Source organism: Diorhabda sublineata, chromosome 5, assembly GCF_026230105.1.
Source record: "Diorhabda sublineata isolate icDioSubl1.1 chromosome 5, icDioSubl1.1, whole genome shotgun sequence".
Taxonomy (NCBI): domain Eukaryota; kingdom Metazoa; phylum Arthropoda; class Insecta; order Coleoptera; family Chrysomelidae; genus Diorhabda; species Diorhabda sublineata.
Window position 1 is genome coordinate 12,419,212 of NC_079478.1, and position 25,822 is coordinate 12,445,033.

Sequence of the window (25,822 nt, forward strand, 5' to 3'; positions counted from 1 at the left end):
CAGACTAAATTCAGTCCATAACCGATTATTTTTGTAACTTGCTCGATAAGTTCCCTTTTATTCGGATACGGTCTTCTCAGTAGAATAAGCATCACGGAGGATGTGGAATATCGCTGATGCGAAAGAAACTGAAGACCATGTCAATCTTAGATGCGTGATCCAAAGATATCAACTTATGGTAGTTTTAGAGCTGCAGGGATCAACCAGGATGTCTATTTGGATACCTCATATCATAAAAAAAATATTGTTTATTGAATTAAAAGTTCTCCTTTCATCAATGTAATGATTTTAGCGATTCAAATCATATATTCCAAAGTACTTTAATTCTACAGCATTAACGAACATATATAACCCATACTTTAACAAAAAAAATGGTTATTTACTGAAAGGTTTTCGGAAATTGAATAATAGAGTAGACAAATGGCTTTTTAGTAGTATAATAAAGAGACTATATTATGTCATTATATTCCATTTTTGGAAAAAGTAAAATAGACTGATAACATCAAATAAAATGGGAAAAATTTACTATTTTAGCACAGCTCTACAAAAAAATTTTATTTGCCAGGACCCTTTGGCTCATATAACAAATATGTTGATAGAAGTATTGAATATGCTGTTATTTTCATGATCATAGGTTATAATTTAAACAACTAATTAATTGTGATAAATGTTATTTTTTGAGTCTTGATAGGCTATTGCGCACTTTTTATGGGTATATAAATATCACGTCCTTTACCCCACAGAACCTGTGAGATCTCAGTTATTTGAGTACTTTTCGTGATACAGGATAAGATGTATGTGTCAATATTAATACTTGTTTATTAATGTTTCTTGGATTTTTTTCAGTATTTCTGGAGTCGTCCAAAATCGAAAATTTAAATCGCGATCTAAATTTATCAAAACAAGGCTCATAACTGTTAGCCTCGAGATTGAAACATTGTGTCTATTTTTAGTGAAAATGATATCACAAATATGCGTCTAGATATAGGTTTAAAATAAGTTTGAAATGGGTCATACTACATAATAGAAATAAATTAATAAATAAAATAAATAAATAGAAAGAGATTGTTGTATTTACATGCGTAGAAAATTTCCGAAGATCTGTATGAGAACGTTGAAAGGTGGAATATACGGAAATTGAAGACTATACAGATTATATTAATGTTATGTATTTTCAGTCGAAAATTCTTAGATAACCATAAAGTACCAAATTATGAAGAAATTGTGGGAAAAATGCATACAAACTTTTAAAGAAATCAGGAAACACCGTCTCCGCAATCATATCATGTATCCTGTTCGATAGAATCATCGCATGATTGGAAATTAGTACAGGTTTTAATAGAGAGATTGTCTCTTGAAAAGGATCAAAGAAAAGCGTTTCATAGAAATATAACATTCGACATATTTTTCTTTATTCCATCCGATGTCTCGGAGAAAGTCAAAACAAAGGACATAATATATCACATCAGCTATTTTATGTTTTTCGATGTTCGTCGTATCTTTTCATCAACTCAATTTCCTACTCTAGGTACAGAGTTTTCTTCGTTTCTACAATATATTACTATTATATTTCTTATTATCTTCTTTTTTTCGAGGTATTCTTCATTCCATTCCTTACGATCTTGATGTTGGTCATTTTGTCTCTAATTTTTTTTGTCGGCCTTTGTTTTGTATTTTTTCCTGTCTCATTTGAATGGATCCATATTTTTCATTATTAATTCATCATCATCAATGTGAACAACGTGGTATATTCAGAATCCACATTCTGATATAACTTATCCATGGTCTGTCTTCTTTTAAATTATGAAATTCACGTTAAAGAAATATATATGTAAGTAGTTCAATCAACCTTGAACCTGTCCTGTATTAGCGCAGTTAAAAGTGTTTCAAACATTATGCGAAGCTTAAAACAATTGCTGAAGGCGACTGATATCCAATTTTCGCTTAATGGCCCGTTTACTGAGAGACACTTTATACCGAAAGTCACGATTAGTTGCAGTCAAAATATTTTGAGGAACTCGTCGATTGTTGTTCCCGTTATTCTTCTGGGATTAGTATCATTCAAGCAAAGAATGGGTTGCGTTAGTCGAATTAATTCTGGGTCGTAATATCCTTTGATGACTGTTGTTTATGAACTTCGATTAGATTTACGAGGTATGGGGTTAGAAGACAAACATTATCGGTTTATACGAGTATTACTACCATAAATATTGTCTGTTAGTTGTGTTCGCATATCACATTAGTTTCAGATAGTTTCATGGTTAATCCTAAACTTTTAACCCTAAATTCAGCTCCTCAAATTTGTTAGAAAATTTATTGGAGTCGTTCATTCATGGTATCCGCGAATATCTGGTAAAATTTTCACATATGTAAGAATAGTGTGGCTTTTTGTAGATATTTAGAATTTAGTTGAATATCTGTGATTGGTTATTGCTTCTTCAATTGCTGACAATACTGCTCAGGTCTATCCTAGATCTTCGTCATAGAGATGGGATAAATTAGAGGGTATTGATTATAGATCTTAATAGATCGACGGATTACATTACAATGAATTTTCAGCTGTGCCTTTGGTTTGTTTCCATTGATTGCAACACATTGTTATCTCATTCTAGATGAATGTGTATTTGCTAATAATCATCTGGGATATTCAGGTGAAACTTTCTATGGTTATGAATAGTATTATTACAAAGAATTGTTAACCAAAAACAATATGTCAAGAAATTTCCTACACTCGTTAAGCGTTCTGTAGGTTTCATCTATTCTGTTTCATAGTTTTTGACAGCACTTTAGTCTAAACATCACACCTCAAGTATTGGTGAGTAATAATTATTCTTCACAGTGTAATTGATATGTTATTTTCTATTAGCATTTGCTTCCATAAGGTTTTGTATGGTCACTATTCACGAAGTTTTATCAATGATAAAATGAGTTACTATTGAATTATCCAATAATGCTTGATGAGGGTCGATTTTTCTCTCTGGATTCGTGTAAAAATTTATTCTATTTAGTCACTATTTGTAAATATTGATTACAGCTAAAGAAATAAAGAAATTAGAATTGCGCTAAAAAATGCAGTTTTCGACGTAAATAATGGTTCAGATAATTTCAACAATAGATGCAGATGCTAACAAAGTTCAAAAAAAGATGCTGTGAAAATTTAGGTACAGAAATGGAGAAAATTTGGGCATATAGGAACTGTTACTTTCTAATACTTCTAATACTACTAACTGAAAAATCTTCTTTTGAATTAAGTTTAATTTCATTGTCATGGATAATAAAGTACAATACGATAAATCTGATTTAGACTTATGAGAACATGGTTTAAAAGTGTAGAATAATAGTTAAAAAGTAAATGAATATAGTACTAGAAGTCCACAATTCTTTGTATTCCTTTGAACATTATACAAATAAAAGTATATTTTCACAAAGTAGAATCAATTTGAATAATTTCAGCTATTTCAGCTCTATCACATTCTACATTTTAGTATTTATTCAGTATAAAGAATTTTAACTTTACCCAATAGTAGATTTTTCAGCTATTTATTAGAGGATTAGTTCTTATATGATTAGATTTCTATAATTATATGTCAACTTTGTCATAATCAACATCTATTATTCAAATTATTTTTTAAGACCAATTTATGCTAAAAATTAGAAAAATTTTCAGTGGACTTTGAATTTAGTTTAATTCAAAAAACCACAATGGATTAAGTTCACTGAATAACGAATATAATCGAAAAATAAAAAAAGCTCCTCGTCCCTCCTAGATATAACGCAGGCATTTGACAGTGTGGTATGACAGTCTTAAGTATAAATTAAGAAAATTTTTGCTACACTATCACTATCAGCTACTATAGTCATATATCACACATAGAGAGACGTTTAGAATAAAACAAGAAGACGCTTACTTTGAATTAAATGAAATTAATGCAGGGGTACCACAAGGAAGTGTACTGGGACCTATCTATACCTACTCTACACTAATGATATACTTGGTCTAGCGAATGACATCTTAACAACTTTTGCGGATGATACTGCAATTTTGGCAGTAGGTAATGAGCATAATGAAGCGGCAAGAAACGTGCAAGCCTCTGTCCACAAAATTAACAAATGGTCAAAACAGTGGAGAATAAAAATGAAAGAAGCAAATTCTGCCCATGTGAACTTTACAAATATAAGGAATCAACACATTCACATTAGTTTAAATAATATCCAAATACCACATTCAACACAGCAAAATATCTGGGTATTATTTTGGATGCCAAACTACGCTAGAGGGCTCACGTCAAGAAGAAAAGGGGAGAACTGGATATAAAATTTAGAAAAATGTATTGGCTACTCGGACGTAACTCTGCTCTGACCATATACAGTAAAGTAGTTTTTTATGAATACATATACTATAGCCAATTTGGACATATGGCTTACAGCTTTGGTAATATGCCTAAAGAACGATATAATACAGAGATTCCAAAATAAAGGGCTAAGGAGAATAGTCGACGTCCCTTAGTATGACAGAAACAGTGATCTTCATAGGGACTTGGACTTAAAAACTGTTAGTGAAACCAAAAGATTCGCAGGAAGCCACAAACAACGACTTCTACACCACACAAACATTGAGGCAATCCAGCTTCTGAACAATGTGAACTTTAAGAGAAGGCTCAAGAGGACCAAACCTTTCGAGCTAGTTTAGTGCAAAAGCGAAGTATATTTCAGTTAGTGAGAACGATAACATTAGTGTAAATAATTGCTAGAACCTAAGGATTGCTAAAAAGACAGACCTGGGTTAAGTTTTCAAGTAGTAGATTAAGTTAGAATAAAATTACTCATTGATGTATTTTGATCAGATCGTAATTGAAATCAAATATCCCCTGAAAGTATAATTTTATATAATAAAAAAATTCAAGAAAGACTTTTCATTCAATTATTTTATTTTTAAAGTTGACTAAATATAAGTATAAGACTAAATATATAATCATTTTGTTATTTGCAGTCTTATAACAATTCATAACAACTCATAGCAACAAAATGCATATATGTAATTATTTTCAATGGAATTTGAAATCGAGTCAATTCATTTCTTCGTAAGTAGTATCGCCATCTTTTGGAGAAATTATAAACTTTGAATCAAAGTTCTACATCATTCGGTTTCATATAAAAATCCACGCAATAACATTTCATGAGTTTTTATTCAACCATCCATAGTTATCCAAAGAAGTGACATTTCAAGTTGATAGATTGATTAAAACTTGAAAATTTGATTAAAAAATTTCATCCTAACAGACCAAAAATAAACAGACGAACAGACAATCTAAGTTAAATAAAGTTTGGGTATAAGGGATCGTATTCTTATTGTAGAAAATATATTCTAAATTATACTTCCTTAAGATGACTATATACTCAATCTCTCAATCTCAATTTAAAATGAAAAACTAGCCAACATGTAACAATATACATACTTAAGAAAATAACTAATGACAACAGGAATTTTCATCAGTCCTCAAGTCCTCGTATAAATCGTTAACTTTTTTGAAAAAGGTTATCTAAAATACATCAAACAAAAAAGCATCCTCGCTAGGCTCGGGTGAATTTTTCTTGAAATACCTACCTCCAAGCATATTCTTTGTCTATTTCCTCTACTTAAAAACTCCAGCCTCAACCATTTAATGAATATTTCAGAGGCAGAAGTTTTTATTTCTGGATTTCTCGAATCTCTTTCATCCGGTTTGGCAAACTGGAAAAGGTGGCAAGTCTTACTACATGCATACTTCATTTCTATATATACTTATGCTTTTAGATTTCCTTATGCTCACTGCAATTTCATTTGAAATATGATGGTGCTGTCCGTTTTCACAAAAACAACCTCATTAAAAATAAAATGGAGGAGAAATGTGAGTTTCGATATACCGCTTTGTGTTGTTATAATATCTAAAGAGATTTTTGAAAATGTATTTGTAAATTTCCGACAGGAATGTATAAATTAGAAAAATTTTGTAAGAAGTTTGTAAATCTTGTAAAATAATTTTTTTCTCCAAATTACATCTCATATCGAGAATGATAAGTTAAAAAAGGGCTGATGGAAACGGTTAAGGATTTTGAAGTGTTAATATATTATTAATACAGCTTATTACTACAATTTCCACTGTTAATCATTGTTATCTTTATAATTATAATCTAAAGAATGAACGTTTTCTCAGCTGTTATTATAACATCGAACTCATGAAGCATTGACCTTAGTGAACTAATTTTTGATATACGAACACCCATTGCTACTTAATCAAATTTTATCTTAATCTATCCAATTAAAAGCAGCTCTAAAAAGTATGATTCAACTGTTTTCTATGGATTAAATATCTCACATTAATTATAGTCTATGAATTATAGTTACTGTTTAAACGAAACCAACAATTGATTCATTTAGATCAAATAATTTCAATGTATTTATTTCGAAGATCCGAAAGTTGGAACCGTTTTGTGATAAGAAATAGCGTAAAATTTTTAAATGAAAAAAAAACATTTTAATTAATCTCAATTAAAATATAGTCAACGCATTTATCCTTTAGCTCTTTCTGCTAGTACAGACCATTGCAATTTAGGAAAAAGCTTACAACTTCATATTTGGGCAGCAGAGAGTATTTGAAAGTTAAGCTAAAGGTTAAACAGTTTTTTCCGTTCAAAGAAAATACTTAATAAAATATCCCAAAATGAGAAATATGAATTAGATACAGAGACAAACAGTAATTCAATTTGTTTTTAGATAAATAACGATAAAGAAGTTTGATTATTGCCTTAAAATCCTGTAATTATTTCAAAAGCTATAAAGAAAAGCCGTATATTGAATAATTTAGGACACATCAAGGTGGTGCTTCGTTGATTGAAGGATTCTACTATTTCACGTAAAATGATAATGTTATTCTCTAAAAAATGGATTCTAAAGATTTTTTTTCGAAAATCCTTTAATTGCAAATTGAATATTTCATGGACATGTGTAGATTTTTGGGAATTGAATTTGCGAGTTATCATATTGAAAACCATCCCTTTATCACAAACAGGTCTAGAGATCTGCGTTTGAGCCACCACCCACGCTTTTAGTGCTGTCCGCCCCCGGAAAAATCCAGCGCTCCACAAATCTCATTAGTTGCAAAATTGATTTTTATATGAAATAATGTTCTGTTCCTATTTTTTTTTGTCTTGCACTGTTTCTCATATTAAATTATCATAGATGTATTATATATATATATATATATATATATATATATATATATATATATATATATATATATATATATATATATATATATATATATATATATATCTAAATTTCAGATAATTTAAATTGAATCAATAGCGGGACACACATTATTTGACCACAAGAGAAGAAATAATAAAATATGGGAGATATGTGACATCCAGGATGTAGTGAGATGGGCGAGAAATCGACGAGGGGAATGGAGATACCACGTGGACAGAATGTCAGATGACAGGTTGGCAAAGATTGCAGAGGAAGAAAAACCGAATACATCCCGACCACCAGAACGACCACCTACAAGATGGTAGGAAAGCTGGTCTTTATCATCAGCTACAGCTAGGAAACCATTTATGTGAACACAAGACTCCTCCTCACGTACGATGATGAAGCTTGTACAAAATTAGGTATCATATTGAAAACCATCCCTTTATCACAAACAGTTCTGGGATTCTGCGCTTGAGCGTTGCAAAATTGGTTTTTTTATGAAATAATGTTCTGTTCCCATTCAAAGTTGTGGAAGCTACTGATAGAAGAAAAGAACAAGAATTCAATTAATGTAAATATCAAGTAGGTAGTTGGTAGGTTTTTCTATAAATTTGCTCACATAAGTCAACATACAGTTTCTATTTGTAGTTAATTCAAAATATTTTGATATAACTGAAAATAATCAAATACTTCTATGGTCATTGCTTATATAAAAATATTTTTGGTGTATCTATTTAATTAATTTATATTTTTAAACGTACCACTTCTACTTTACAGTTCTTTATTAGACAAAGCAATAATAACTTGGGCAATTACATTTGGAATCAACTTACTCAAACTAACGGGTTTGATCTTGTTCAAGCGTGTCCTAATTCGAGAGAGTCAAATCTCAATATCAAAATGGATGATGTCAAGTAACATGGAGTAATCAAACTCTTGCCCAAATTCATAAAGGTATGGTGAATAAATTAGGAGAATCTGATGTAAGATGTGAAGACTAAATGGATATTGAGAAGTGGAAACAGCGTGGTTCCCCAGTGCCGAAAAAATTCGAAATGCAGCGTTCATCATGGATAGTCATACTAAAAGTATTTTGTGATGAGTAATTTGAATAGATTATTTGCGAAAAAACATGTGATTTTTCTAGCAATCTTTATCCACGGACGTTCTCTGACTTTAACTAATTTTTGCTTTTAAATTGCTCATACCATTTGAAATCAATTTTGAAAATTGCTGTAATTTCTCCATGAGGTGATTCCATTATTTTGTAACTTCTCTAAAACTTTTTTAACTTCGAGCAAAACTTAATGACAAAGTGCTATCAAGATAAATGCCTCATAACAGACACATCGCTTCCAATAGAAAATTTTCCTACAATTTTTCCCTGAATATTGAAGTTTTTTTTCTTTCCACTTCGTGAATGATTCTCTATCTCTTTGTCTATTCTTATTGGAGCATCTACATTGGTCTTATGATCTGCACCCTATGGTAGACTCAAGTTTCTAAGGCTTCGCTGGCAATATACGTTGGGGGTCCAATCATTTACACCATACACGAGGATTGGATATATAGCACTTGAGCATCCGTGTTTTCTTTGAAAGCTCAGGTTGCAGGTATATACCTAAATGGCAAGCATTATTTGGCATTTAGATATTAGAAACTCCCATAAATTTCTCATATTCTTTAGGTTGTTCAAAACAGAATTTATCATGTATTAACGATAGGCGTGGAAAAGTGTGAGTGAAAGAATAGTCACAAATTGATTCAGTAAACAAGACTTTCGATACAAAAATTAGACACTTCCTAATAGTATTTCTATCATTCTACTAAAATAAAAATTCATTTTTCACATTATTTTCAAATTAATGACAAATTCTCAGATATTTCACACTTTATTATCTGAATCCTTTGAAATCGAAAATTCATCAATTGAATAAAGGATGTCACAATCTTAATTATCAGCAAACCCCTTTAAGATGGGTCGCCGTAAGCGCCGGTCCTTTGTGTTAGTTCCTCATTTTATGTTATTTATGATTGGCAAGATTTGATAAGGCTGGAAGGTTGTGTAGTTTGAATGGGGCACAACATTCGGGCGACACTGGCGACACAATTAACAGGGGAATATTTATTACAATCACGTGTTCAACGATAGTAAATCTTACAGATATGCTATTGCAGGAATGTTAATCACATGCTGGTCATTGAAAATGATTTAATAATTCTGAAACCGGAAATTTATATAAAAACATCATAGATTATGAAACGAAATTAAGTTGTAGAATATACTATTAAAATAATTTCTTTTCTTCCGTATAAATCAACTAAAATTATTATTTATATTAGAAGAATAATATTTTTTGCAAAAAACTTGATGTAAATACTATAATGTACATTGTTCTTCATAAGGCAATATGATCCTTTTGAGGCGAACAACAAACCATCCAACAGTTTGGCTCAACAACATTTTCTGTATTGAAGAAGTCGCCCAAAATGTACCAAGACGGATAGGCGAAGAGATTGCAATAAAATGGTCGACCAAATTCTAAGCTGTATCTGTTCCAACAGGAATGTGTTGAATCCATTACAGTTTGTGAGATCTGCTTAGTTGAATTGATAGTGGACTTAAAAAAATGTGCAACACGTTGTGAAACAGAAGATTGAAGTACTAGAATGTTTCACACCAGAACAATGGAAAGGTGGATAGGTATAGTTTTCGTGAATTATATTGCGAGCTGCTATGTTAGTTGCTCTAAATTTCAGCCAGTCTCTTTGACTATTTCTTGTTCCTTTGAAATCTCTAGAAAGTTCTAAGTAAAGATATTCGACTCAATGTATCCAATAATCTCAAATGAAAGACCAAGTTAAACTGTATGTAATTTCTTGAAAGTTTGAGAAGTGTTTCACGGAAAACTGACTTTTGAGTATTTTATAACAAAATGACTTGTTCCTATACACTTGGTCCAGTGAGTTTCTCTAGCCATCCCAAAAAACCCTTTTAAAAAGTTTCCACCTTTTCATTTGTCTAAAACCGTTTTAAACCAAGCTATTTATTCAGGTTTGGAGACATTAAGTGATCGGAAGGAGTACGATTTTTTAATGCAGCGAGTTTTGATCGGCTTCAAGCAATGTGTTCATTCAAATCAGAAATATCATTTATGGTAAAAACATTTTTTTTTTTTGCAATGTATTGTTCACAGATCGACAGTTTTATATTTCAGGAACAAAACGTCTGGTATAAAGACTCATGATTGAATTTAATTATTAATGTTACACTGTCTAATGCTGCGATTCAGACGAGCTAATTTCAGGTACAGTCACATATTGACTGTGTTGTGTCATAACTGTAACAATGTCTCATCTGTGAAATACCTGGTCATCTATTACCAGCATTAATCATCTAAAAGAAGAAAGCTGGATTTATCAACCACGTGAAAGAATTTTTTTTGTCTTTTACTGTTTCTCCTAATGAATTGTCATAGATTTATTATATATAACTTAAAAGTTGAGGATATTTCTAAATCTGCATCAGAACTAAATGGATATATTTGAAATTCTTTTACCTTTACTGGTGAGATGGGCGAGTGAAGGGAATGGAGATACTACGTGGACAGAATGTCAGATGACAGGTTGGCAAAGATTGCAAAGAGAGAAAAACCGAATACATCCCGACCACCTACAAGATGTTATGACAGCTGGTCTTCATCCAGCTGACGCTAGGCAACCAATAATGTAAACACAGGACTAAGTCCTCATGTACGAAGAAGAATAAGAAGAAGAATTTGAATAAGCAATAACTCTGCGCGAGCTTGTACAAAATTAGGTGTAATTCAAGTAATTGTCAATTCGATGTAAGATATATTCGTTAAATTAGAATCGAAATGGTATGCAGGAAGAAATTGAACAAAATTATTGATTGTTATTGATTGAGTATACATATTTGAGGTAAATATGATCCGTAATCTGACTAGTTAGAAACATGAGAAAAATATTTACTGGTTATATGACGTTATAGAACTTTCCCAGAGATTATTTAATAAGTTCAGGAAAGTTGTGGTTCTGGTCGATTCACAAGCTTATGAATCTCCAAAGTTTGGTAAAAATGTTTCCTTCAAAAGGTTGCTTTATACTACATTTTTCGATCAATTCCTTCACAGTTTGTTCTGTTTTTCAAAGCAGACAATTTCCATTTTTGTGATTCCCATTGTTATATGGACGTAATCTTCTATTCCATCCAAATTTGAGATCTAGTTAAAATTGATTTTGATGAACTATACTCTAATGATTGATAAAGCAAATTTCTGTTCTATAGTAATATTATTATTTGAAAAAAAATTTCCATGCAGTCAAGACTAGTTTCATGAGCCAACACGTAGACAATCAATAAAGGTATTTTTCATTGGTACCAAAAAAATGTGGAACGATATTCATCACCTCAAATCCATTGAATTAACACGAACATTGTACGATTCAAGCCACAATTTTCTTTTGTCCGGCCGGACAAACTTCCGGATGAAATGTGCAATTATTTCCAAAAAAAAAAAAACACTGAATATTTGTATGAATCGACGATAGTTAAAAGCTTTTCACTCTCGACTGATCGCATGTATAAACAAAACAAATTTATTTTTAGAATTACTTTTACTGGTGATAACGCGATATAAAGCAAATAGCTCTGGTGAAAAATGTCAATTTGTAAGGTAGTGACTATGAAACCGATAGTGGTAAACTAACATAAGAAGTAACTATTTCTTGGAAAATAAGAGTATAATTTTATATAAAATTATTTTATGCATAGAAATAAAACAATTATGAATATGCTTCCGACCTCAACTTAAAGATAACAGCACTTATAAATGCTAGTTGAGGAATATATTTGTGCATGCAATAAATTTGCAGCCATTTTGGAGTGAAAGAAGAATTAGCGAGATCGGCATATTAAAATATTTCCCATATAGTAACTGAAGAAGTATGCATTCGTGAACTATCCGCTCTTTGAATGTCGAGCATCTACCAGGAATAAAATGAGTCGTATTTTTGCATAGATAAAATCTGGAACCACTGCTACACTGCAAACAGGAAAACAGTCAAGACTGGATTGCAAAGAAATCTGCTCAGAAAAAGACAATAACAGTTTGATTGGCCGTGAAAGTAATGGCGACCGTTTTTTGGATGGGACTAGGTTCTTCGAATGTCGAAAACGCATTATTGTTTAATAATGTGATTGGAGTAATTAGAAAAGAGCTACTGCATTTGAAGAAAAATAAAGTGCTTTTTCATCAGGAAAATGCACCTTCTCAAACATCGGTTATCATTAAAGTATTTCACTTCTATTTGATTGACTACCCACCGTTTTTATCAGATTTGGCGATTTCTTTTTGTTCCCTTACCTCAAAGTTCCACTTGCAGAAGAGATATTTTTATTGGAAGATCACTTTATCGTGTATGTAAACGCCTATTTCCAGAATAAAGACGGCAATTGTTATTTGGAAGTATTAAAAAGGTTAGAGTAAAGCTGGAAAAAGGGTATAGACTTAAAAAAAACACTATGTCAAAAAATAGAAATGATTATGAAAAAAACGTCTTGTTTCTTTGTTATATAAGAAACAATTGCTATAACCTTTGTAAGACGGATAATAATGGAATACAGTTATACCAAATGAGTGTTTATTCCAAATATCACATCTATATCTTCCTCCTATTTTTATCTCTTATGCCATTTCAGGTGCTCCCTATCCATCTATTATTTCCATTCTATCCCAAATCAAATATTCTTATTTTTCCAGGGATTACCTTTTTTCCTACTTCTATTCTCTTAGGTTTCCTTTTTTCTTTGATTAACCTACTTCCATAATTTCCCTACACTACTTTTTTGTTATGAATTGAGAAATAATGTTTGCCTGTTATTTTCCTTACAAACTGATTTCTTTTTTTGTCCTAAGTCGGTTTTAATACTAGTTTTTTCTAATTTTTAATTTAAATACTTCATTTTTAGCTCCGTATCTTCTCTGAGTTACTGAAGTATCTGTTGTTTATGCTATTGTTTCAATTTCTTTTGTGGTATAATATTATCCTATTAGTTGAATATTTCTATTTTGTTGATTCATTAGTTAATTTTGTTAATTATCTGCCTGTTTACCCATCTTCTGTGATTGTGTGTTTAGATATTCGTATTCTGGTATTTCTCCTGATATTTTTCATCCAAGGTTTTCTTTGTAATCAATTTTTTTTCTTTAGTTTAATACGAGTATCATTACTTTATTCTTGTTTTTGTTCATTTCCATCATTCAGCCTATATATTCACCAGCTTCTGTAATCTGCCTAGAAAAAGTCACTGAGTCTAAATTTTTTGATATTATCTAGATATTATCTAGAGTAGTTTTGTTCTTTTTTCTTTTCTCTCTCCCGATCATTCTGTACTTGATAAAAATCAATAATACTCGAAATTGTTCTATTTGTTTTTCCAATGAAAATAAAAATGCATTTTATCGTTCGTATTTGTTTTTATAACTTCCGTATTCAGTATGTTAGAAGCCTCTCTTTAATCATTATTTTAAATAAAATAAGTTTTTTTAAGAAAATAAAAATTTTGCAATTTGGCACTTATTGTCTACACCTATGCAGTTTGAATTGACGTTTAACATACATGTCTTTAATACCATGTTCCAAATAAATCTCTTTTAAAGTTATTATTAATTTTCCCACTGTTTTCATATTTGTTTATCACAATTATTTTTTCCTTTTTTTGACTGATGTTCTACTTCTTTATGTAATTATCCCTCTTTCCTTTAAGTTTTCCTTATTTCATTATCATTTATTGTGAATCTAACTTCTTTTTGCGATTTCTTTCATGTCCTCAAACTATTAAAATAAAAATATTTTCGTACAATCGATATAAATATTTTAATAAAATTATATCAACGTATTATCATATCTTATATCCGCTTCCAAATAAATGTGTAGTAGAAATAATCTAGAAAGAAAGAAGGGAACTGTAATCAAGACTAGTGAGATTTGGAATTTACAGTTTAGGGATAAATAAATGATAAATAAAAGCTTGGACAATCCGGTCAAGTAGACAGAACCTTCATTTAATGAATCTAAACAAATATACGAATCGAATACGTTACATTTATTACAAAATTATTGTTGGAGTTTGCGAATTGATGTGACTATACTGTATTTACAAGTACAGCAGCAATAAACATTTCCACTTCATAGGTTTCAGTTTATAGATAATTTTAACGTGATGCTCCTGGTATTTTTATACATTTGTAAATTGGTTCAGAATAAACAGAATAGAGTTATTGAAGGTATTCCAATTTCAAATGATGAAAATATATTCATTTTGTTTTATGGTTTCCATAATTCCCAGTGAAATTAGAAGTAAATTGAAGATTTTTGAAATACGGATGAAAATTTATGAGAAATAAAAAAGTTCATTTCTTTTTTAATATTCGTGTAAACATCTCTAAGCAATGAGAGTATGAAATTGGAAACAAGCAAGAACCATAGAGATAAACCAGAAGTATGTTTAAGCTATGGTGAGAGATGACAGACCGTATCGATCAACATCAATTTTCGCTAGATCACATCTTGTAATTCAGTGTTCAAGTTTGGTGTGTATTATAATATTTCATAGATAAGTTGTTAAGAAATTAAACAAATGTACCTATTTAGTACAAAGGCTGGGAATGTTACTGAATAATATGGGCCGTACTCGTTTGAAGTTACGAAATTTATGCTTAATAAGTTTTGTTATGCTTACAAGAACTGCTATAATCATAATTATAGTGTTAGATTCAGAAAACTATTATTTGATACTCTAATTTTTTCAAGTTTAGTTAAATGTAGTAATATTCTTTAATTTATTAGTTTTTAGACCTTTCATATATGTTTATGCTTCTAAATCGTCTTGATTTTGGGTCTTTTCTGTTATAAAATTAGGTTATTTCATAATTTTTGAACGGCAGATAAAAATTTTGACTAATTTCGACTACTTTCAGTCAGTCATATCAAAATATGATTTGAAACTGATAATTTGCGTATTTATATTAATCAATAGATCATGAAATCAAAATCATCAAAATAGAAATTTGTTACAATAAGAAAAATTAAGTTATTCTCAGTTTTTACATCTCAAAAATATGGAACAGTCATAAATAAAAGTATTTGTAGTTGTAATCGAATTTACAAAATATAGGTAAAAATTCTTAAATTATTTAGGTCTTTTTTATTATTTATATCTTTTTCGTTCTCATGAATGTTAACCATTTCTTAAAATTCTCTTTTTCTTATATTAGATTTATGTAAGTGTATTATACCCTAAAAATTATCATTTTTTATATCTCAATCTAAAATATGGTTCGGTACCGAACCGAGTGCAACTCTTCGATTTTTTATGTCCTAGAAAGGCGGTATCAATCATATTTTTATAACAAGTACCAATTTATCAGATAAAACCATCAACTTTGGGCAGGCAAGGAGCTGTTTACACACCTTTTGTTTGAATCTCAGTTAGCTCTTGTGGCGCTATTGGTCCAAAGGGGTCCGATAATCGGCGAATGCTCGAACTAGGTTTGTTTCCCACTGCTTCCCTTGTACCCTCAATATCCCACGCGAAAGATCTTCAAGCATCAAACTCTAATTTAGAATTCTGTTTCTAATAAAAACGTATTGCGTCGTCAACATAAAGAGTGAAAGAATTATTTGAAGAAAGTGTGGCAATTGTAATCTTCATAGAACTAGAGACTATTATCATGTGTAAATTGAGACGTAGGAATTTTCACATATGGTCTTTTAGTTTCTAACACCGCGTTAGTCAAAAATGACAATCCACTGAGAGAGCAAAAAACTGTGCTTTTCATATTTCGCGATTATAATACATATATTTTTTTTACGAACATTTATAAATATATATCAATTTCAGTTGTTTAGAGGTGCATCTTTCGATTCTCTATCAAATGGCATTCGAAAATCAAAAAAGGTATTTTTTGGACTTACGCTTTAGAACTTGAGTGACGATATGACGTTATTTACAATAAATCTAAACTATTATTACACTTTCATATGTTCACAAGTACGAATCTATGTTTTATAGGAGAGAGGCGCTCATACACTTACCGAACAGCAGGCTTCACTTGCACGTGCCTATAAGCTTACCTATTCGCGTTTCCTCGAAACTCACAATTATTTAGAAACTTTGTGCAAAATATGGAAAACAAAACAAATCGAATGACTGAATTATCTATTTTGTTATGAGAAGCTTTCTACAATAGGTCATTTGGGTTCTGAAAACATGAAATAGTAAATCAAAGAAGAGCTTTTCTTTGTGGGAATAAGTCAGTATTTAAATTTGTAGGTGGTAAAGAATGAGTTTTTAGATCCTTAATAAATAAGCTCTATTTTCCTTAATTATAGATTAGCACTTGCTTCTAAAAACTCACAAATATTTTGATAGACACTATTCTCCAAGTGATAATTCACGTTCGGAGTTACTGTATTAACTTTTGGATGCTGCTGTTTATTCAAGACGTTGGTTTGCAATTTCCGTTTTCTCAGTACGCAACCCCCAATAAATAATGGCGTTTCGGCAATTTCCCGAACTTAAATCATTCGTTGTATACGTTTACTAAAAAGAAATCTTGTGTTTTGTGCGATTGGCCAACTTGAAATGTGTTGCGTTATGGTTTGGTATTACATACCATACCATACCATAACGCAAGACATGCCACTCTTCGGTATTGATTATGTATGATTGCATTGGGGTGCAATTTCAAAAAAAAAAGTTTAACGTCGTTATATTTGTGGTTAACAAAATGAAAATATAGGTGGGAAACAACATTTGATTTTAAATGATTTTTTTGATGCCGACACGTTTCAAATCAGCTCAAATTTTTGAGATATATAAATTTTTGTCTTCTGGCAGTTTTTTAATGTCTCCGTTCATCCTAACTTTTTGATTGTGTTAACGATATCATCAATTTCGAAAAGATTTTCAATTTAATAGATCATAAAATACTTTATTTCCAACTATCATCGTCCCATTTATTCTCTTTTCAAATTACTCTTACTCTCCATTATAATTTCATACTTACCATATGGAATGTATCCTGCACAAATTGTTTTGTTTTATTCTTTGTGTCACTTTGTCGCTTATCATTGTTCCTAAATACTAAAAGGTGTCGAATACTTCGAAGCAGACGTTATGGTTAACTAAGGTTAATATATATACGAGTATATATAAAACAGACATAACTGGATATACCTGAATTAACATTCTGCAAATGTATTCAGAAATACTACTTGTTCTATCCTCAAGAATATTCCCGAACTTCCACCAGTTTATACAAAGACATAGTAAAACAATCTGATGGAGGCAATTTCAAATTAATATACTGAAAAAGACGTACAAAAAAGGAGGACATATGTACAAACAAAAAATCTAAGGAATGTATGAGAATCTCAAAAAGACACAGAATAACCATGGGAGACATAATCAACATGAAAACAATAAGACAAAGAAGGTGGAAAAAATGGTAATGCTAGAAATGGAAAGAAAAAAGGAAGAAAATTTTAAAGAAATGAGCATTGTGAAAATCGTAGATTCAACGTCAGTGTTACTACATTAACTGGAAAACAGTGAATTTAGTTATTATAGAATGAAAGTGTACTTGTCGAGAGGTCAAAAAAGAGAGAAAGAGATGAAGGTCAAAATTTGAGAAATGCGTTCATGAAAAATCGCTTTATAGTTGAGTAATAAATTGATTTTTTATCAGTATTTGTTTTCAGAGTATAGAACATGTGTTTGTTAATGTTTGTGTCAAAGAGTGCAATTGATAGAAACCGTATAATACAAAAATTCCACAGTACCTTGTGTTTCATAATACTAATGAAAAATCAAAAGTCATATCTATTTGTATGAGAGAAGATCCTTTACTTTAACGACTCTGTATTTCTATCAAGAGAAACAAGTTGAATATCGCCCTGCATATAATATTTTCACCTGGTCTTCTTTAGTACAACTGCAATTTCAGGACATAATTTTGATTTGGTTTCTAATACAACCGACATTGAAGATATTAATCTGTTTGGGGCACTTTGGTTGGATGCAGGCGTAAATAACGAAGCAGAATGAATTTTATATAGAATGCACATGTAATTGGATACTTACTACCTGATAGTTTAGTTTGGATAGGAGATTAAATTCTTGAACATAATAATTAATGCATTTTCTTACGATATAGAAGGCGAATTCAATTATTCAACTACCGTATTGAATGAAAAGAATGTATTTCGATATGGTGTTCATTGGTAAACAATATTCACACAGTATAAATTTTTACTTAAAACGTATCTAGAAACGGGAAATGCCTTTTGAGAGATAGTGAATTCCTGATAAACTATTTTCCTATATCAATTTCAAAATTATTCAGAACGTTAAGCACTTTCAATGATACTATTTACTTTCGGTAACTGAAAGTTCTTCATTCGTCGAATGACATCAACAAAGACCCTCTTTTCAACTTTAAGTAAGTTGAAAAGAAAACTGCATTTCCAGAAATCTAACATGTCATATACGTTACAGGGTTTTGTTGAAGCGTGTAATACACGCTGAAATGATTTATCAATGTTATTAAACTCGTAGACCGTTGTTGGTGGTCAAGACATGACGTAATGTCACTTTAACATGGAATTTCATTGCAATTATGGTTTTGTTACGAAAATAGAGTTCTCACGATAAGCGGTATACTAGGGTATTATTAAAAATAGACTTACACAACAACTCAACTTAAAATATTCCACCGAAAATTATTCGAACTATTGGTGTATTTCTTTAAATATGAATGGATTATAAACTATAGTATTATATAGCAATAATTCACAGTTTTTCTAGAAAGAACAAAACACTGGTATGCTGACTTGTTGGCTTAAATTTGACACGCCTCGTGCATGATGTCACGCTGGAATCAAAATATTCTCTTGGCCATTAATATTAGGTTGGAGTTGAACATTTTCACTGGATTTTTATGTATTTGTTATATTGTAGAGTTGACCTTACAGTTATTATACTCTTTTAAAAGATTGTACTTTCTATCATTAGATGATAATACAATCGCTACATGCAAAAATATTAATTTAAATACCATAATAACAGGTATCGAATACTTTGGTTTCCAAACAATAAAGACTTGGCGAAGCAGTGGACAGGACCCCGTGGTCGAGAGGATGAAATTAATTCAAAATATGTTAAATGAATGCCGTAAATCACAAAATAACATAGAACTTCCTATATTTTCAATAATTATACTCATTTTATAATGTTGTTGATTCATTTGTAGAATTATAATCAAAAACGGTTTCAGCCTGGTTGGAAATATTTAGTAGTATCATTTCGAAGTGTATAGTTCCATATAATGCAAAGTGTCTAGGTTAAAAACAGTGTTTATGAACCTATACATGATTCGCTTAAAGAAATAAATAGAATATACCCATAATAAATCAGAAACAATATTATTAAATTCTCTTATTCCATAGAACAGACAGGAAATTTTATACCTTGTAAAATGCACGTGCTTTAAAATTTTCTAATAGGTATACAGCATACATTATACTTCACATTTTGATTCCAACGTGACGTCACATTGTTGGAGACAAATGGCGCGTGTCTGCGCATAGGCTTACCGATGTAGTGTATCTGGACAAAACTCTAGCAATCCTTCCATCGAAAAGCTAACCTCCAATATACTAAATTCTGAAAAATTTATATAAACTTAAATGGTTTGAGTCAATTTCATGTCAAACTGAATCGTTCATTCCAAATTTTGAATGCCTCTATAATATTTTTGGCAAACAGAATCCCCAAAGGTTGAATTTGTATTTGTGATTCGACGTATTTCGAAACAAGTGTCGATAATTTTTGTCAGTAAATATAAAACCCCTGCGTGATATTCACTCGGAATTTAACATGTTGATTGGAGGAGTTTGGTTAAAAAGTTTATTAACTTTGAATTTTGCTTTAAATATATAGTAAGCAATACACTTTAATTTTTTCAGTTTTTTTCATTATATCACAGTATTGAGTAAAATTTCTATCCAACCTTTTGTCTGTATCTGATATGATTTAATTACCAGTTACTCTATCGATAAAGTTTTCGAGTTTTAAAATAGACGTTCTTATTATTTTCATCGACTTCTCGTCATTTTGCAGAAACATAGCGTGCTCACCTAAGGATATTGGTAGTATGTGTCAGTTGGTAAATTCGACACGCGATGTAAAAGTCAAAATATGCGGAGCAACCACTATTTTCTTGCAAGAGAGGAACCGGAAATTAATATTCGCCCACACCTTTCGCTTTAATAACTTCGTTTCGGTTCTTTGGCTTCTTAACGTTCCTATTCCAACAGCAATCATCCTGTCAAACCGGTAACCAATCAGAAAATTACAAAATTATTTGCATGGGAAACCGAAGCCGCGCCAGTTGTTTCTTCCGGACGACTTTTACCCTTATACAAGGGCGAACCACAAAATAGTCTCGGTGTGATCTTTTACAATCAAATTGAAATATATGTTGTTACCGTATACGTCACTTCTGATATCAATCCCAATAAGGAAATCACGTCACCAACACAGCGCTTTTCCGTGCTAGTAGAAATATTGGTGGATGTGAAAAATTGAGGAGGATATGATAGGTGGTGCATTTGAGGTATGGCAAATATTGAGTCTTATTTCTAAAGTTTTCATCAACGTAATGAATACCGCAACTTACCATTCAAGCTACAATAATCATTGCCACGAATTAGTTGACTTTAATCGGAATTTCATGTTTGTCTTAATTGAAAAAAGTATACTATTTCCTAATATTGTATTGAAACCTGTTTAGTTATCTGCGAAGAAATACAAAGTTAGATTTAAAATGTATGTTGTAGACGAAATCGCAATTTTACATAACAGATTGTGGCATCGAAAGCCTTATTGAACTAATATGAAGGCAAATAAAAGGGACATTTGAGCGGGAGAATACATTCTTAAAACAAGATAAAGAAAAATTATTCTTAGAACGTTTTGATAAGACTTCAATAGCGGCAATTGGTGAAAATACATCAAGCGTCTCATAAAAGAAACGGAAACCTCCATGGACTGATAATGGACATCTGGCCAAAAGAAGAAATACCACAAGATTTGAAAATCGGCATAACAAACTCAATATACAAGAAATAAGTGCACAAATTATTACGATATATCTTTTTTATGCGCCGCATATAAAGTAGTCACATCCATCTTAAGTGAAAAATTACCCACACATCTAGATGAACTCATTAATGACTACGAAACGGGGTTCAGACCAGCATTTTAGGTAGGTCTATGATTCCGTTGACAGAAATAATCTATGTTATCAATAAGGGGCTCGGAGAAATACCAGGAAATTCAATACCACTAATAAAAACCACAGGTGGAGATAATTGCATTTATACTGTTATCAACTCGTCTACGACATGGTCCATGAAAACAGTCCTGTTCGGTTATAATGGAAGTCTAAAATTTGGTAGGTTCGCCATTTCGTTTAATGTTTGCTATCACACATTTGTTCATCATAGCAGCGTCTGTATGTTTTTCACAAACAGCCGAGAGTTATTCATATTATTTTTTTTAGAATAAATTTCTAAGAAATACATTTGTTTGTTTGTTTATCTTCTTTTTACTTAGCATCTTGAGTTAGTTTATAATAGAAAGTTATATTGAACGACACGAAATAAAAAATTAACCTGTGAATTTAAATAAATTAGAAAAATAGTTATAATAGTAGTTAATTATTATATAAGTAAGTTACATTCAATGTGAAATAAATGAAGTAGTATATATTCACACCACCGTTCAAAAATAGTTTTAAGAAAAAAACTCCAATACCCTTACAGAATCAGTTGACTAAGTAATTTGAGATAAACAGAGTGATGGTCTAGCATCCATATTATTCAATAAAGCATTGTAGTAAATCACAAGAAAAATGAAAATTAATCCACGAAACATCCTTAGTTATAGATCATCAAAAATTGTTGCATACCCTAGTGACATCGCTAAAATGGGAAGATCACAACAAACGGTTAAGCTAAGGAAATAGAAAGAGCAATCAATATGGAAACTCTGCAGATTCCACATACCAGGGTTTTACAACTTACCAAGAATAGAAACGGAAACACAGATATTAGAAAAATAATTAACGGGGCAAATAGGGAATACTATGCTCTCTTGCACATATTAATATCGAAAGATATAAACATAAACAATAAGGTAACTATATAATATAGTAGTATATACATATACATAAATCCCTTATAAAGAAAGATATTAATGAAAATATTTGTCCTGAAATGGGAGAACGGGACATAGAGAAACAGATATAATCATGACCTATGGGATTTTGGGATTGGTCAAAATACAGAGATTGCAATTAGGAGGCCATATAATGTCAAAAGTACTTTTATTAACATCAATAATCGTTCTTTCAGGAGTTTCGAACAGATTAACCCTGTCAGCTAATTATTAAAAGAATGAGGAAGCAACAATGGTCAACTTATTGACATTACTGCTTCCCTTATAATAGAATCATTTTATTACTCGTATACTAAATCAATGCGACATTTATAGGAATTATTTTTTTTTATATAATTATAATTTGAAAATCCGTGCTTCGTTGATTTTTCAGTTTATTTATGCTCAAGTTGACTTTTTATATTCAATCAGAATAAAAATTCGGCAGCTGTTTGCATAAAATAAGACAAAGAAATAATGGTAGGAGTTTGATAAGCCACCCCACGACAATCATCATGAAATTCTATACATAGACAACAAGAATCGAGATATCGGAAGTGGCCTTTATCTCAAGAATGCTAATAGATATCGAACCATGGATAACTTTGTTCAATAGACCTATCTGTGTGTTAAAAGTCATGATGATTGACTCATGCATGAGTTTCTATGAAAAAAGTATGAAAATGCATAATTTTTATCAAAAAAAAAAAACAAGTCGCTTCAAGAAGCATAATTCATACAGATGGGTGGTTAGCACATCGATGCCTCAGCAATGAAGGAAAAACACTGATAGCGGGGTTTATACCCAAGGAATTGGGTATGAAGACTGGAAGGACAGAATCATAGAATATACATGCCGACGAGAATGTCGTAAATCCAAATCAAGAAATGACCCATCCATTTCATTAATAGAAGAGATCAAAACAGATTTTCAAATGTAAAAGTTATAGATATATTCAAACTAACTAACCTTACAAAAATTATTAAAATTTCATTTTATCTATTGATTTTTCGTGAAAATAATACATTTGCATACTTTTTCCACAGAAATTCTCTTAAGCATCCGTCAATCATAATGATCATAATGAATTTTCACACAGATAGATCTTGATGAGATCTATTGAAAAAAGTTATCCATAGTTCAATATCTGTTAGCTTTTCTGAGATAATGGTTACTTTCTGCATAAAATATGATCTTTGTGTGTATCATACTTGTGCCTTAATAATCGACTATCTTAAATTTTACTATTTCGGTATATCTCATAACATTCATTCTCAGTTTATATCACGGGTTAAATTTTTAATCTGTTGAAAATGGAAAAGACACTAAGACCGAATATTTAGAATACTACTTGGTTGATTTATCCTGAGTTGGATTTGGTGAGGTCATTGGAACTTATAATTTAGCCGCATTTATAAATAAATTATGACACAAAAATGTTCCTAGGTAAGACTCTCAGTAAGTATGGAACAATGAAATTGAATGCTTAGTCCATCCATGTTAATGAATAAAAATTGATTATGAATGTTTAGTACCAGAAATTTATGATCCGCTGTTTTCCTTATCAACACTCTTTGAAATTAGAAAATCCGAATCGATATTATCTTTTTTGATTATTATAGCTAATTAAAGGAATCCTCTAGTGTCCTTGCAGGTCGTTAAACTCCCGAAGCAATCAATTATAAGTTCTTTGTTTAACTTGTTCCAATATCCACTCGAGTCTATCCATGTTATCCTCACATAATTCTCCAAGGCATTTAGCCCAAAATCATTTTCTCCCTTCTGAATAAAGGAACAGGGATGACAGTATTGTCAAATGAACCGATTTTTGAAATTTACGATTAGTTAATCCCTCGTAATCGAATTTATGGTTTTACAAAAATGATTTTTAAGATTGGTTGAACGGATGATAAACAGAGTGGCTCTTAATATATAATGTTCGTAGAGTTGCTAATAATTCTATAGCTATTAAACAAAATTTTCTTTCCAAAAGTTGACAAGGTACATAATTACAAAAAAATACATATTATACACAAAAGTGTATATAACGGCATAGATATAAATTGAATAATAGTTGATAGATTGAAATTAAAATAATTAACAAATTCTTTATGTCAAAAAAGTGTTTGTTTCCAATAAGCGTCTTTAATGTGATATTTTTGAAATTTGACAATGTTTACTCAAGATGAAAAAATAACGATGTGGTAGCTACTCCACTTATTCAAAACTGTATTAAAAAATGAAGTTAGAAGTTAGTGCTGGATTTGTCTATAATATTTTTAATAAGTATAAGTTCCATAAATAAGGCCAATATCATATCCCCAGAATTAAGTTTCAAAATGCAAAATATAGGAGTAGACTGATATTTCGCAAGAAAGCTCCTCAGATGACTCCACGTTTATGTTTAATGTTACAATGTCAATATTAATTGTCATAATTGTAAATATCGGATTGATTATAATCTGAGAACATAGGTACGTTTGAAAGAAAGCTTAAATGGTTAAGTAAGTATCACTTTCATTGCACTTCTTTGTAGAAGGCAATTGGGACGTAGCTAAGTATTCAGATTTGGTTGGAAAGCTACTAGTAACTGCAATAAGAAATGCACTTCGTAACTATATTAATGAACTTAATCACCACAATTTAGTGATGCTTTTTTTATTTATTTGAATACATAAAGTTGATAGTTGTAGTAAAAAAAGTAGCACAATGTAGTTGCTAACTAATTTACCCCTTTTAGGGGTAAATCAGACAATTTGAGCATTTGTTCTGTCAACTATTTTTGTAAAGAAAAACGTTCCGGTGAATTGTATTGTATACGTAAAATATACATAAAACAGTAATTTTGAATAGTATAGACTAAAGCTGCTCAAATGCCCCTTGGTAGTTTTATAGGAGTTCAGTATTCCTCTTCTCACCTCTCGGACAGTCGATACTAAAAGATTTGTTTGGGGGGCATTTTAATTATTAACATTAAAAAAACTTAAGCAATTGATTGGTGAAAACTGTGAATATCGTCTCAAACTAAGTCACGGAAAAATAATGTCTCTTAACAAGAGAACAAAGAGGAACAAACATAGATTTATTGAAACAAAATAAAATATTACGAAGGAACTCATGCTTGCAGCCTCTACTGAAATTCGATACGTTAGTTCATATTTATTTGAATTTGATTATTTTTCAATAAAATTCTAACTAAGGTTTCATATATTTTCACTGCAAAGAATTGTGAAAAGTTATTGTATAAACAAAGAAAATTTTAATTACGTACGTACTTCTTTTA

At 30.8% G+C, this 25,822-nt stretch overlaps 1 protein-coding gene across 1 annotated transcript in view; it reads right to left on the reverse strand.

Annotated features, from left to right (window-relative positions):
* The window catches only part of LOC130444139 (teneurin-m), a 794,904-nt gene that overhangs the window by 428,851 nt on the left and 340,231 nt on the right, over window positions 1–25,822 (reverse strand). The window lies entirely within an intron of this gene.